Consider the following 15,318-nt stretch of genomic DNA (forward strand, 5'->3'; position numbering starts at 1 on the left):
CTAAGTTCTTCTTTGCTTTCTGCCATAAGAGTGATGTCATCTGCATATTTGAGGTTATTGATATTTCTCCTGGCAATCTTGATTTCAGCTTGTGCTTCACCCAGTCCAGGATTTCTCATGATGCATTCTGCATATAAGTTAAATAAGCAGGGTGACAATACACAGCCTTGATGTACCTCTTTCCTGATATGGAACCAGTCTGTTGTTCCATGTCCAGTTTTAACTGTTGCTTCTTGATCTGCATATAGATTTCTTAGGAGGCAGGTCAGGTGGTCTGATATTCCCATCACCTTCAGAATTTTCCACAGTGTTTCGTGATCCACACAGTCAAAGTCTTTGGCATAGTCAATAAAGCAGAAATAAAGATGAACAGAGTTGATAAGAATTTTACTAATAAGATATACTACCCAAAGCAATTTACAAATTCAATGCAATCCCTATCAAGCTACCAGCCACATTTTTCACAGAACTAGAACAAATAATTTCAAGATTTGTATGGAAATACAAAAAACCTCGAATAGCCAAAGCAATCTTGAGAAAGAAGTATGGAACTGGAGGAATCAACTTGCCTGGCTTCAGGCTCTACTACAAAGTCACAGTCATCAAGACAGTATGGTACTGGCACAAAGACAGACATATAGATCAATGGAACAAAATAGAAAGCCCAGAGATAAATCCACACACATATGGACACCTTATCTTTGACAAAGGAGGCAAGAATATACAATGGAGTAAAGACAATCTCTTTAACAAGTGGTGCTGGGAAAACTGGTCAACCACTTGTAAAAGAATGAAACTAGATCACTTTCTAACACCGTACACAAAAATAAACTCAAAATGGATTAAAGATCTAAATGTAAGATCAGAAACTATAAAACTCCTAGAGGAGAACATAGGCAAAACACTCTCAGACATAAATCACAGCAGGATCCTCTATGATCCACCTCCCAGAATTCTGGAAATAAAAGCAAAAATAAACAAATGGGATCTAATTAAAATTAAAAGCTTCTGCACAACAAAGGAAAATATAAGCAAGGTGAAAAGACAGCCTTCGGAATGGGAGAAAACAATAGCAAATGAAGCAACTGACAAACAACGAATCTCAAAAATATACAAGCAACTTATGCAGCTCAATTCCAGAAAAATAAACGACCCAATCAAAAAATGGGCCAAAGAACTAAATAGACATTTCTCCAAAGAAGACATACGGATGGCTAACAAACACAGGAAAAGATGCTCAACATCACTCATTATTAGAGAAATGCAAATCAAAACCACAGTGAGGTACCACTTCACACCAGTCAGAATGGCTGCGATCCAAAAATCTGCAAGCAATAAATGCTGGAGAGGGTGTGGAGAAAAGGGAACCCTCCTACATTGTTGGTGGGAATGCAAACTAGTACAGCTGCTATGGAGAACAGTGTGGAGATTCCTTAAAAATTGCAAATAGAACTACCTTATGACCCAGCAATCCCACTGCTGGGCATACACACCAAGGAAACCAGAATTGAAAGAGACACATGTACCCCAATGTTCATCGCAGCACTGTTTATAATAGCCAGGACATGGAAACAACCTAGATGTCCATCAGCAGATGAATGGATAAGAAAGCTGTGGTACATATACACAATGGAGTATTATTCAGCGGTTAAAAAGAATTCATTTGAATCAGTTCTGATGAGATGGATGAAACTGGAGCCGATTATACAGAGTGAAGTAAGCCAGAAAGAAAAACACCAATACAGTATACTAACACATATATATGGAATTTAGGAAGATGGCAATGACGACCCTGTATGCAAGACAGGGAAAGAGACACAGATGTGTATAACGGACTTTTGGACTCAGAGGGAGAGGGAGAGGGTGGGATGATTTGGGAGAATGACATTCTAACATGTATACTATCATGTGAATTGAATCGCCAGTCTATGTCTGATGCAGGATGCAGCATGCTTGGGGCTGGTGCATGGGGATGACCCAGAAAGATGTTATGGGGAGGGAGGTGGGAGGGGGGTTCATGTTTGGGAATGCATGTAAGAATTAAAGATTTTAAAATTTAAAAAATAAAAAACTAAAAAAAAAAAGATATAGAAACGGGTGAAAAACATTATTTAACGTTCTAAGTTACTTTCAATTAATAAAATATAAACTAAAGCAATCATAAATGTTAAGCTAATAACTGGAAAAAAGTTCATTATACACAGGTCTGGTAAGAATGCAAAAAGAAATTCTCTTATGTTGATGGTTGCACTAGAAATCACCGCAATTATAATTGTACATGTTTGGATTTTATTTAAAGATATAGTTAAGGAACTATACAAATAACTAAGTTGAGTTCAGTCAGTCAGTTCAGTCGTTCAGTCGTGTCCGACTCTTTGCCACCCCATGAATCGCAGCACGCCAGGCCTCCCTGCCCATCACCATCTCCCGGAGTTCACTCAGACTCACGTTCATCGAGTCAGGGATGCCATCCAGCCATCTCATCCTCTGTCGTCCCCTTCTCCTCCTGCCCTCAATCCTTCCCAGCATCAGAGTCTTTTCCAATGAGTCAACTCTTCACATGAGGTGGCCAAAGTACTGGAGTTTCAGCTTTAGCCTCATTCCTTCCAAAGAAATCCCAGGGCTGATCTCCTTTAGAATGGACTGGTTGGATCTCCTTGCAGTCCAAGGGACTCACAAGAGTCTTCTCCAACACCACAATTGAAAAGCATCAATTCTTCGGCACTCAGCCTTCTTCACAGTCCAACTCTCACATCCATACGTGACCACAGGAAAAACCATAGCCTTGTCTAGACGGAACTTAGTCAGCAAAGCAACGTCTCTGCTTTTGAATATACCATCTAGGTTGCTCATAACTTTTCTTCCAAGGAGCAAGCATCTTTTAATTTCATGATTGCAGTCACCATCTTCAGGGATTTTGGAGCCCCCCCCCCCCAAAAAAAGTCTGACACTGTTTCCACTGTTTCCCCATCTATTTCCCAGGAAGTGATGGGACTGGATGCCATGATCTTTGTTTTCTGAATGTTGAGCTTTAAGCCAACTTTTTCACTCTCCTCTTTCACTTGCATCAAGAGGCTTTTTAGTTCCTCTTCACTTTCTGCCATAAGGATGGTGTCATCTGCATATCTGAGGTTATTGACATTTCTCCTGGCAATTTTGATTCCAGCTGTGCTTCCTCCAGCCCAGCGTTTCTCATGATGTACTCTGCGTATAAGTTAAATAAGCAGGGTGACAATATACAGCCTTGACATATTCCTTTTCCTATTTGGAACCAGGCTGTTGTTCCATGTCCAGTTCTAACTGTTGCTTCCTGACCTGCATACAGATTCCTCAAGAGGCAGGTTAGGTGGTCTGGGATTCCCATCTCTTTCAGAATTTTCCACCGTTTGTGGTGATCCACACAGTCAAAGGCTTTGGCATGGTCAATAAAGCAGAAATAGATGTTTTCCTGGAACTCTCTTGCTTTTTCCATGATCCAGAGGATGTTGGCAATTTTCAAAATTGATCAATTAACTATACAGGATTTATTGAAGACATTGAGAAATTTACTGACTAAATTTTGCATTTGACTTATACTAACAAAGTATTTAAGTACCCAGGAAACATTATTATCATATTTATCTTAAGTGAAAAGAAAATTAAAATATTCTAATTACAAAAAATATTCTAATTACCTTTTGATAAATTATATACATTATCAATCAGTCCATGTGGGATACACTACATTGTGGTAATAACTCTAAAATTTTATTGACCTGGTGTAACCTAAATGTACAGCTTGTTCCTACAAAGCCGACTATGGGCCTTGGCAATTTTCCAGGCCATATGACCTCTATGCCACATCTCAGTGTTCCAGGTTAGGTCACTTAAACCAGGTCTCTCCTACCAAATGATGCATGGGACACTAAAGAATCTTAAGCATTTCACTGTCCCTACTTTAAAATGACATTTCTTTGGCTATAAGAGGGTTGAACAGTACAATCTTCCATGTATGAAGATGAGTAGAAATTTCTGGCCCCTGGTAATATCTGCACATTAGAATTCCAAATTGAAAAAACTATATACTCTATCTATCCATCTAAATAAACACATAACACATATCTTAGAAAATCATACATTCTAATTTTTATTAACACTGGGAATATAGAGTCTTTATAATCAGAATGGCAAATGATTCCTTTGTGAACTATTCATAGACAATAAAGTAATAAAATTCAATTTAATACGCCTGTATACTCAAGAACTTGTCAACCCAATCCAACAATTTAGGAAGAGCATGAGCATACTAATGAAATCTAATTGGTGGCCTGCTGGGCTCAGCTTCACTTTGGTAGGTGGCACCAAAGCATTGGTATCTATTTTGATTGGATTGCACTTTCAGAATTAATCTGTAAGGGTCTCTCTCCCCACTTAGTGAATTCAGTTAGTATGCCAATAGTTTCAAAGATTTTGCCTAACAAAGGATCTACATTTCTCTCTGCCTGCCTGACTACTTAATGAGCTGAAGTAAAAATGTCTTTAAAGTATATAGTTTTCATAGCACTTTCAATGTATTATCTCATTTAATTCTCATAACTATTTTAGGAGGTTTGGCTTACACTTTATTTAACTTGCAAATGAAACCAAGTTAGTTTTAGAAAGGATGGTTGGTTCCCCAAGGCTAATTTTTGTTTAATGTCACAATTAGACAAATTAGAAAAAGAAACGCAAAAAGGCAAAATGGTTGTCTGAGGAGGCCTTCCAAACATCTATGAAAAGAAGAGAAGGGACAGGCAAAGGAGAAAAGACAGATATACCCATTGAATGCAGAGTTCCAAAGAATAGCAAGGAGAGATAAGAAAGTCTTCCTCAGGAATCAATGCAAAGAAATAGAGGAAAACAATAGAATGGGAAAGACTAGAGATCTCTTCAAGAAAATTAGATACACCAAGGGAACTTTTCATGCGAAAATGAGCACAATAAAGGACAGAAATGGAATGGACCTAATAGAAGCGGAAGATATTAAGATGATGTGGCAAGAATACACAGAAGAACTATACAAAAAAGATCTTCATGACCCAGGTAATCACAATGGTGTGATCATTCACCTAGAGCAAGACATCCTGGAATGTGAAGTCAAGTGGGTCTTAGGAAGCATCTCTATGAACAAAGCTAGTGGAGGTGATGGAATTCCAGTTGAGCTATTTCAAATCCTGAAAGATGATGCTGTGAAAGTGCTGCACTCAATATGCCAGCAAATTTGTAAAACTCAGCAGTGGCCACAGGACTGGAAAAGGTCGGTTTTCATTCCAATCCCAAAAGAAAGGCAATGCCAAAGAATGTACAAAGTACTGCACAACTGTACTCATCTCACATGCTAGCAGAGTAATGCTCAAAATTTTCCAAGCCAGGCTTCAACAGTATGTGAACCATGAACTTCCAGATGTTCAAGCTGTAATTAGAAAAGGCAGAGGAACCAGAGATCAAATTGCCAGCATCCATTGGATCATAAAAAAAAGAGTTCCAGAAAAACATTTACTTTTGCTTTATTGACTATGCCAAAGCCTTTGACTGTGTGGGTCACAACAAACTATGGAAAATTCTTCCTGAGATGGGAATACCAGACCACCTAAACTGTCTCCTGAGAAATCTGTATGCAGGTGAAGAAGCAAAAGTTAGAACTGGCTGGACATGGAACAACAGACTGGTTCCAAATCGGGAAAGGAGTATATCAAGGCTTTATATTGTCACCCTGCATGTTTAACTTATATACAGAACACATTAAGAGAAATGCTGGACTGGATATAGCACAAGCTGGAATCAAGATTTTTAGGAGAAATCTCAATAACCTCAGATATGCAGATGACACCACACATATGGCAGAAAGGAAAGAAGAACTAAGGAGCCTCTTGATGAAAGTGAAAGAGGAGAATGAAAAAGTTGGCTTGAAGCTCAACATTCAGAAAACTAACATCATGGCATCTGGTCCTCTCACTTTATGGCAAATAGATGGGGAGACAATGTAAACAGTGACAGACTTTATTTTTTTGTGGCTCCAAATCCCTGTAGATGGTGACTGCAGCTATGAAATTAAAAGATGCTTGCTCCTTGGAAGAAAAGCTATGAGCAACCTAGACAGCGTATAAAAAAGCAGAGACAATAGCAACAAAGATCTGTCTAGTCAGGGCTGTGGTTTTTCCAGTAGTCATGTATGGATGTGAGAATTGAACTATAATGAAAGCTGAGCACCAAAGAATTGATGCTTTTGACCTATGGTTTTGGAGAAGACTCTTGACAGTCCCTTGGACAGCAAGGATATCCGACCCGTCTATCCTAAAGGAGATCAGTCATGGATATTCACTGGAAGGACTGATGCTGAAGCTGAAACTCCAATACTTTGGCCACCTGATATGAAGAATCGACTCATTGGAAAAGACCCTGATGCTGGGAAAGGTTGAAGGTGGGAGGAGAAGGGGACGACAGAGGATGAGATGGTTGGATGGCATCCAACCATGTGTCCGTCCACATGATGGACATGATTTTGAGTAGGCTCCGGGTGTTGGTGATGGACAGGGAAGTCTGGTGTGCTGCAGTCCATGGGGTCGCAAAGAGTTGGACAAAATTGAGTATCTGAACTGAACAAAAGGTCACAATTAATGAAGGAAAATGTGAGAATTCAAAATAGTTTCTCCTGCCTCCACCATTATTCATTCTTTCCACCATATGTTTCATGCTGTCCAAAATTCTTTTAGTTAGGAAGTTCCAGGCTTCCCTGGTCAAGAATCTACCTGCCAATGCAGGAGATGCAGATTCCATCCCTGGGTGGGAAAAGTCCCCTGGAGAAGAAAATGGCAACCCACTCCAGTATTCTTGCCTGGGACAGAGGAGCCTGGTGGGCTACAGTCTATGGGGTCACAAAGAGTGGGACATGACTTAGTGACTGAACAACACCAACATAGAACTATAATCTCTTTACAGGATTGGGTTTATTACAACTAAATCATTTACAAATGAGATTGGATTACTCCAGACAAAACCTTGTAACTAGGATTCCTGATTCCTTGCTCTGTAATCTTTCCATGACCTGGCTGCCTCAAGGAATATACTGCCAGCTCTCTGAGATAATATTCAGTTTTCCTCCAGGGCAGACTCCACCCTTTCCAAATATCCCCATAAAACAGGATCTATCAGTACAATCCACAGTCCTCAGCACTTAAGACAATGTCAACACACCATTTACTTCTTTAAAAAATTCAAATGATAAATAAAAGAAGCTGAAGTTGAACGCTTCTATGAAGACCGACAAGACCTTTTAGAACTAACATCAAAAAAGATGTCCTTTTCATTATAGGGGTTCAGTTCAGTTCAGTTCAGTCACTCACTCAGTCGTGCCCAACTCTTTGTGACCCCATGAATCACAGCACGCCAGACCTCCCTGTCCATCACCATCTCCCAGAGCTCACTCAGACTCACATCCATCAAGTCTGTGATGCCATCCAGCTGTCTCATCCTCGGTCGTTCACTTCTCCTCCTGCCCTCAATCCCTCCCAGCAAAAAGAGTCTTTTCCAATGTTTCAACTCTTCACATGAGGTTGCCAAAGTACTGGAATTTCAGCTTTAGCATCAAGAAATCCCAGGGTTGATCCTTCAGAATGGACTGGTTGGATCTCCTTGCAGTCCAAGGGACTCTCAAGAGTCTTCTCCAACTCCACAGTTCAAAAGTATCAGTTCTTCAGCACTCAGCCTTCTTCACAGTCCAGCTCTCACATCCATACATGACCACAGGAAAAACCATAGCCTTGACTAGACGGACCTTAGTCGGCAAAGTAATGTCTCTGCTTTTGAATATACCATCTAGGTTGGTCATAACTTTTCTTCCAAGGAGTAAGCGTCTTTTAATTTCATGGCTGCAGTCACCATATAAAGTGATTTTGGAGCCCACCCCTCCCCCCCCCAAAAAAAATAGTCTGACACTGTTTCTACTGTTTCCCCATCTATTTCCCATGAAGTAATGGGACCGGATGGCATGATCTTCATTTTCTGAATGTTGAGCTTTAAGCCAAATTTTTCACTCTCCTCTTTCACTTGCATCAAGAGGCTTTTTAGCTCCTCTTCACTTTCTGCTATAAGGGTGGTGTCATCTGCATATCTGAGGTTATTGATATTTCTCCCGGCAATCTTGAGTCCAGCTTGTGTTTCTTCCAGTCCAGCGTTTCTCATGATATACTCTGCATGAAGTTAAATAAGCAGGGTGACAATATACAGCCTTGATGTACTTCTTTTCCTATTTGGAACCAGTCTGTTGTTCCATGTCCAGTTCTAACTGTTGCTTCCTGGCCTGCATACAGATTCCTCAAAAGGTAGGTTAGGTGGTCTGGTATTCCCATCTCTTTTAGAATTTTCCACAGTTTATGGTGATCTACACAGTCAAAGGCTTTGGCATAGTCAATTAAGCAGAAATAGATGTTTTTCTGGAACTCTCTTGCTTTTTCCATGATCCAGCGGATGTTGGCAATTTGATCTCTGGTTCCTTTGCCTTTTCTTAAACCAGCTTGAACATCAGGGAGTTAACGGTTCACGTATTGCTGAAGCCTGGCTTGGAGAATTTTGAGCATTACTTTACTAGCATGTGAGATGAGTGCAACTGTGCCATAGTTTGAGAATTCTTTTGCATTGCCTTTCTTTGGGATTGGAATGAAAAGGGACCTTTTCCAGTCCTGTGGCCACTGCTGAGTTTTCCAAATTTGCTGGCATATTGAGTGCAGCACTTTCACAGCATCATCTTTCAGGATTTGAAACAGCTCAACTGGAATTCCATCACCTCCACTACCTTTCTTCATAGTGATGCTTTCTAAGGCCCACTTGACTTCACATTCCAAGATGTCTGGCTCTAGATTAGTGATCCCATCATCATGATTATCTGGGTCATGAAGATCTTTTTGTACAGTTCTTCTGTGTATTCTTGCCACGTTTTCTTAATATCTTCTGCTTCCTTTAGGTCCATACCATTTCTGTCCTTTATCGAGCCCATCTTTGCATGAAATATTCCCTTGGTATCTCTAATTTTTTTGAAGAGATCTCTGGTCTTTCCCATCCTGTTGTTTTCCTCTATTTCTTTGCATTGATAGCTGAAGAAGGCTTTCTTCTCTCTTCTTGCTATTCTTTGGAACTCTGCATTCAGATGCTTATTTTCTCCTTTGCTTTTTGCCTCTCTTCTTTTCACAGCCATTTTGCTTTTTTGCATTTCTTTTCCATGGGTATGGTCTTGATCCCTGTCTCCTGTACAATGTCACAAACCTCATTCCATAGTTCATCAGGCACTCTATCTATCAGATCTAGTTCCTTAAATCTATTTCTCACTTCCAATGTATAATCATAAGGGATTTGATTTAGGTCATACCTGAATGGTCTAGTGGTTTTCCCTACTTTCTTCAATTTGAGTCTGAATTTGGTAATAAGGGGTTCATGATCTGAGCCAGTCAGCTCCTGGTCTTGTTTTTGTTGACTGTATAGAGCTTCTCCATCTTTGGCTGCAAAGAATATAATCAATCTGATTTCAGTGTTGACCATCTGGTGATGTCCATGTGTAGAGTCTTCTCTTGTGTTGTTGGAAGAGGGTGTTTGCTATGACCAGTGCATTTTCTTGGCAAAACTCTATTAGTCTTTGCCCTGCTTCAATTCTGCATTTCAAGGCCAAATTTGCCTGCTACTCCACGTGTTTCTTGACTTCCTTTTTTTTGCATTCCAGTCCCCTATAATGAAAAGGACATCTTTTGGGGGTGTTAGTTCTCAAAGGTCTTGTAGATCTCCATAAAACCATTCAACTTCAGTTTCTTCAGCATTACTGGTTGGGGCATAGACTTGGATAACTGTGATATTGAATGGTTTGCCTTGGAGACAAACAGAGATCACTCTGTCGTTTTTGAGACTCCATCCAAGTACTGCATTTCGGACTCTTTTGTTGACCATGATGGCTACGCCATTTCTTCTCAGGGATTCCTGCTTGCAGTAGTATATATAATGGTCATCTGAGTTAAGTTCATCCATTCTAGTCCATTTTAGTTCTCTGATTCCTAGAATGTCGACATTCATTTTTGTCATCTCCTGCTTGACCCTTTGTAATTTGCCAGTAAATGAAATGTTTGTTTTTATTTGTACATTTAATATTTTTATCCCAGGAAGAATACACAATGCTATCTAAATGAGATAATAAAGCACAGATTAATTTTAGAAACAAAAGAATAGAGTTGTAAAATTATCAAGAGAATAAGAGAATGGATATCTTTGCTATGCATCCATCACAAATTTGGTCAAAGGTTTTCACTGGAGAGGCGGCTATCAAAACTTTTTTTTCCCCCTAGTCCAATGTCCTGTAGTTTTATGATAAATCACTAAAGAACATTGCAGCCTGGAGGATATACAATAATACTTATTTGGGGGAAATGCCTTTTGGGGCATGCCTTTTGTATATCAGTGGTCCCCAACCATTTTGGCATCAAGAACAAGTTCTGTGGAAGAAAATTTTTCCATAGACTGGCAGTGGGTGGGTGGGGATATTTTCCGGAGGATTCAAATGCATTACATTTATTATGCACTTTATTTCTATTATTTTACATCAGCTCCACCTCAGATCATCAGGCATTAGATCCTGGACTTTAGGGTCCCTGTACTAGATGACTAAAAATATTGCTCTGCCACGTTCAATTTGTATAAGTACTGAAGTTGGAAAGGGTTAAAATTTTAAGGTTAAGCCACAGCTCTGGACTATGTGCAAAAATGTTAGTCAAGCACGAGCAGAATAAAAAATGCACCTTAAAAAATAAATATAGAAGCGATTAGGTCATCCAAATGTGCTGATAACTTCTTCTCTAAGTTTCCATTAAGCTCTTCAGCAATTCACTTGTCTCAGGAGAATAACTGTGATGAACTGTTTAATCCTGAAGGGAGGTAGGCAGACAGTGCTGTCAGAAAGTTCTTAACATCTAAGTTGTATAATCATTCCAGTGGCATTTCTCGCCATGCATTTTCATAAACCACTAAATTTATAAGTAATAGCCTAGAGCTTGCAATTAGGTGTTTTGTGTTCCCTGTCCACTGTGCCTCACCACTGTGCCTTTCCCTGTGGGGTTCTGCTTATATAAACTTTGAAAGGTGGAAGAGGAGGAGATACCTTAATATTCTCTGGAGACAACTACAAGTAGTCATGGGGGCAGAAGACTAGGTTTGGAGAATCATCTACCTTGGGAATCAGCTAAGACTGGAGGCAGCAGAGATGACTGAAATTGACCAAGTTTTCCAGCAACATGGATGGACCTAGATATTATCATACCAAATGCAATAAGTCAGAAAGATAAATTCCATATGATATCACTTATGTTTAGAATCTAAAATATGGCACAAATGAACATATCTATGAAACAGAAATAGACTCATGGACTTAGAGAACAGACTTTTGGTTACCAAGAGGGAGGGTACTGGGGAAGGGATGGAGTGAGAGGTTGTGGTTAGCAAATGTAAGCTATTAAATATAGATTGGATAAACAACAAGGTCCTACTGTATAGCACAGAGAACTATAGAACTGTATTCAGTATCCTATGATAAATCATAATGAAAAATAATATTGCAAAAAATGTATATATATATTTATTTTCCCTGGTGACTTCCCCAGTGGCTCTATGGTAAAGAATCAGCCTGCAATGCAGGAGCCACAGGAGACACAGGTTCTATCCCTGGGTCAGGAAGATACCCTGGAGGAGGGCATGGAAACCCACTCCAGTATTCTTGCCTAGAGAATCCCCATGGACAGAAGAGCTTGATGGACTACAGTCCATAGCGTCACAGAGTCAGACACAATTGAGGCAACTTAGCACCTACCAACATCATATGTATCAGTGAGTCACTTTGCTGTACATCAGAGATTAACACAACATTGTAAATCAACTATACTTCAGTTTTTTAAAAAAGAATACATTTTTGAATATTTAAACAAATGGATAGTCTGTTCTTCAAGGGGTTCTTTGCTTAGCTCAGACTTGACGAATACCTGGTGGTAGAGAGACACATCATAGTGGAGGATGTATTAATCTAGCATGCATCTACTATTTGGGATTATCAGTTAAATACAGGTTCATAAGCTTTAAAGACAACCAACCTAGATATAACACTCCTATCTCTGATGAAAACTAAGAAGCTTCACAAGATTGAATTCCTGATTAAAGATCCTTCTCCTTTCCTGAGAAGTTACAAAGGTAGGCCCCACATGTAAAATAAAGATACTTCTTAGAAAACGGTTTTGCATCCTCTCTTCAATCAAGGCCTATTGACAAAATTCCTTTAAATGAAAGTTTTAATGAATTTAGTTATACAGATTTTCTTAGAAAAATGTGAATGCTTGTAAGAAACATGGTTCATATTTCCGTATTTTATATAAAAAATGCTTTATTATCAAAATTCTAAAAGTAGATACTCTGTAGATTGCCTCTATAAATCGTATTCAGATACCTATCTAGAAATCGAATACTTTTGACCAGAATTTTTCCTTCACATAGACACATGCTCAACTGTGGGAATTCAGACTGTTCCTATTTAAAACTTCTATAGATAAAAGTGTAATGCTCACATTTTTTAAACTAACTGTAATTAATTCAATCATCCAAAATATATTGATTGACTACCTAATATGCATTAGATATTGTGTTAGGTGAGGGGATACAGTAGTTAACAAAACAGACAAAATTGTCTGCTCTTATATTCTAGTGTTAGAGATAGAAAAAAAAATCAAAATAACTAAAATAGGTTAGTGCATGGCAGTGAAAAAATCTAGAGGAAATAGAATGGGGAAATGCAGGGATGGGAGTTGCAATTTTAAATAGAATTGTTTGAAATTCCCTGGTGATCCATTGGTTAAGTACTTAGGACTTTCACTGCCTGGCCCCAGGTTCAATCCCTGGTCAGGGAATTAAGATCCAACAACTGTGCTAGACAGTCAAAAAAGAAAAAAAAAATTGCAAATTATTAGATAAAGGCTCAGTAATATGAGATTTGAAAGAGGTATGGTCATGAGCCATGTAGATATACGGAGAAAAAACTCAGCACACAGAGGAAAAAGCTGGTGCAAAGGGCCACAATGGAAACATGCATACATGTTTGACAATCTTCAGTCAGCGAATATGGTGCAATGTGTGAAGGGAGGAGTAAAAAGAGATCAGACCTTGGGAGTAAATAAGAAGTCATATGATGGTCGGGCTTTTAAGCAATTATATAAGGATATTACAATTTTTTCTGATTGAATTGGTTCAATAAGCTAGAAAACTTATTGCAGCTAAACGGTATGATCTGATTTACATTTTAACTAGATCACTTTGGCTGCTGGGTTGAGAGATTGGAAGCAATTATTTCCAGGTGCATCACTTTATATTTGTCTCACTGCAATTCTTTTCTCACTTTTTCTCCCTGGCACTTATCTATTTGAAATCCACTAATGCATTATGTCTATTTGAAGAAGGGCTCTATCGTGTAGCTTTATATTTCACTTTGTATTCCTTCCTCTAGATTATAAAGTGTTAAATAAAATTGTATTCAGCACCTAGAAGCTTCCACAATTAACACTTTTACATTCAAGTGTAATAAATGTGTTTAGCATTTATGTTATGATTTTAGGTGATAAATGATAATTTAGATAATATGAGATAAATGACAATTTAGAGAATGTTAAATCATATATACATACATGTCCAATATAATCTCAAATCCACAAAAACAATGTGTAAAGAAAAAAAAAGTTCAAATAGAAATACCCCCAATATCCAAAAGATTATTATTTTGTTTTTTAAATTTTCAGTATATTTTAATTCATGTGAGGAAACAAATTATTAAAGGATGCTAAATGTCCCCCTCTACATATACATTGTTCTATATTAAGCTTTTTTAAAAAAAAAATCTGGGGTGAGAGATATTTATAATGGGTAAACAGATGTGAAAGGAAGGAGAGGGGTGGAAAAGCAAGATTGGGAGGAATAATACAAGCTTCAGTGCAAGTTCAACAATCCTAGCCAACTCTGTGGAAAGTTCTAAAACAAAAATTGCCCATAAGGAAAGCCTGCTCTAGGGCAAAAATGACCTAGTCTTTACACCCCCATCTCAGTTACTAGTTGAAGGTGTGATCTTGATTGAGGCAGTTTTCTAGAATGAGACATATCTTGAGCTACTGAGAGCTAGTCTTCCAATGACCAAACTTCCTTTTGAGGAGCGAGTCCTTTTTTGAAGAATAGCATATCTGTGTTCCCCATGCATACACGCCTGTGACAAAACATGTCACACATACGCCCTGTGACAAAGCATTGTCTCTCTAGCTTCTTGCTTCCCAACCCTTACCTGAGGAGAGAAAAATGAAAACTGAGCAAAAAGATTCCTGCAACAAAAGTAAACAGAGGAAGAAAAGGACTCTGATATCTTAGGCATGTCCAGGTGGAGAAGCGAAGGACAGAGAATAGGGGTCATTTGCACATTGAAATGAGTTATGATAGACACAATGGTGCTTTGGGTGACTAAGACATTATTAGAGACATAATTGAGGGGTCTGACACTGCTTTCTCCCTTCCTTTACCTTCCATGATGGCTTCTGTCCCTACAAATCCACTGTTAGAGATCAGGCCAAAGACAAAGAGAACCACTGTTTTGACAAATCTAGAGCACTATTTTAATGGTTATCTTTGCTACCTCTCTCCTTAGGATTTGACACAATTTGTTACATATTGTTGTCTAGATTACCTGTCACCATACTCTCCTTGTTTGCTGCCTTCTCTTTGCTCCTTCTCAGCTTCCTGTGTTACTTTTTCATTCTCTTACTAGGATCCACATCTTGACTTACTCAGAGCTATTTCCTGCATCACTTAGCTCTCTGTGTTAAATCCCTTGTAATGTTATTACTTTGTGTGGGGTTTCAAAGCGCCTCTATGAGGTGACTCCCACATTTACATCTGCAGTCAATCTCTTATTCGAGTTCCCAACTTGTATACCAAATATGTCTTTGAAATTTCCATGTAGATGCCCCAACAGTATAACAGGGAAGAACATTTTGTATTCTATTACAAGTTAATCACTAAAGGAATGCTGCCTATAAACTGAAATTACACCTAATGGCCCATCTCTGGGAACCTTGATTCCCAAGTAAAAGCATTAAGTTAAAATATCTTTATTTAGCTCACAGGAAGCATTCTGACCAAGCCCTATTGTGAATGACTGAAGGGAGGAAGAAATTAACACATCCCCTCTGGAGGCTGATGGGAACAAGGAAGTGTTTGACTTTACTCCCTCCCCTTTTATTACAAAAGGAGCCT

The sequence above is a fragment of the Ovis aries genome, chromosome 3 (assembly GCF_016772045.2).
Source record: "Ovis aries strain OAR_USU_Benz2616 breed Rambouillet chromosome 3, ARS-UI_Ramb_v3.0, whole genome shotgun sequence".
In the NCBI taxonomy this organism is placed as follows: domain Eukaryota; kingdom Metazoa; phylum Chordata; class Mammalia; order Artiodactyla; family Bovidae; genus Ovis; species Ovis aries.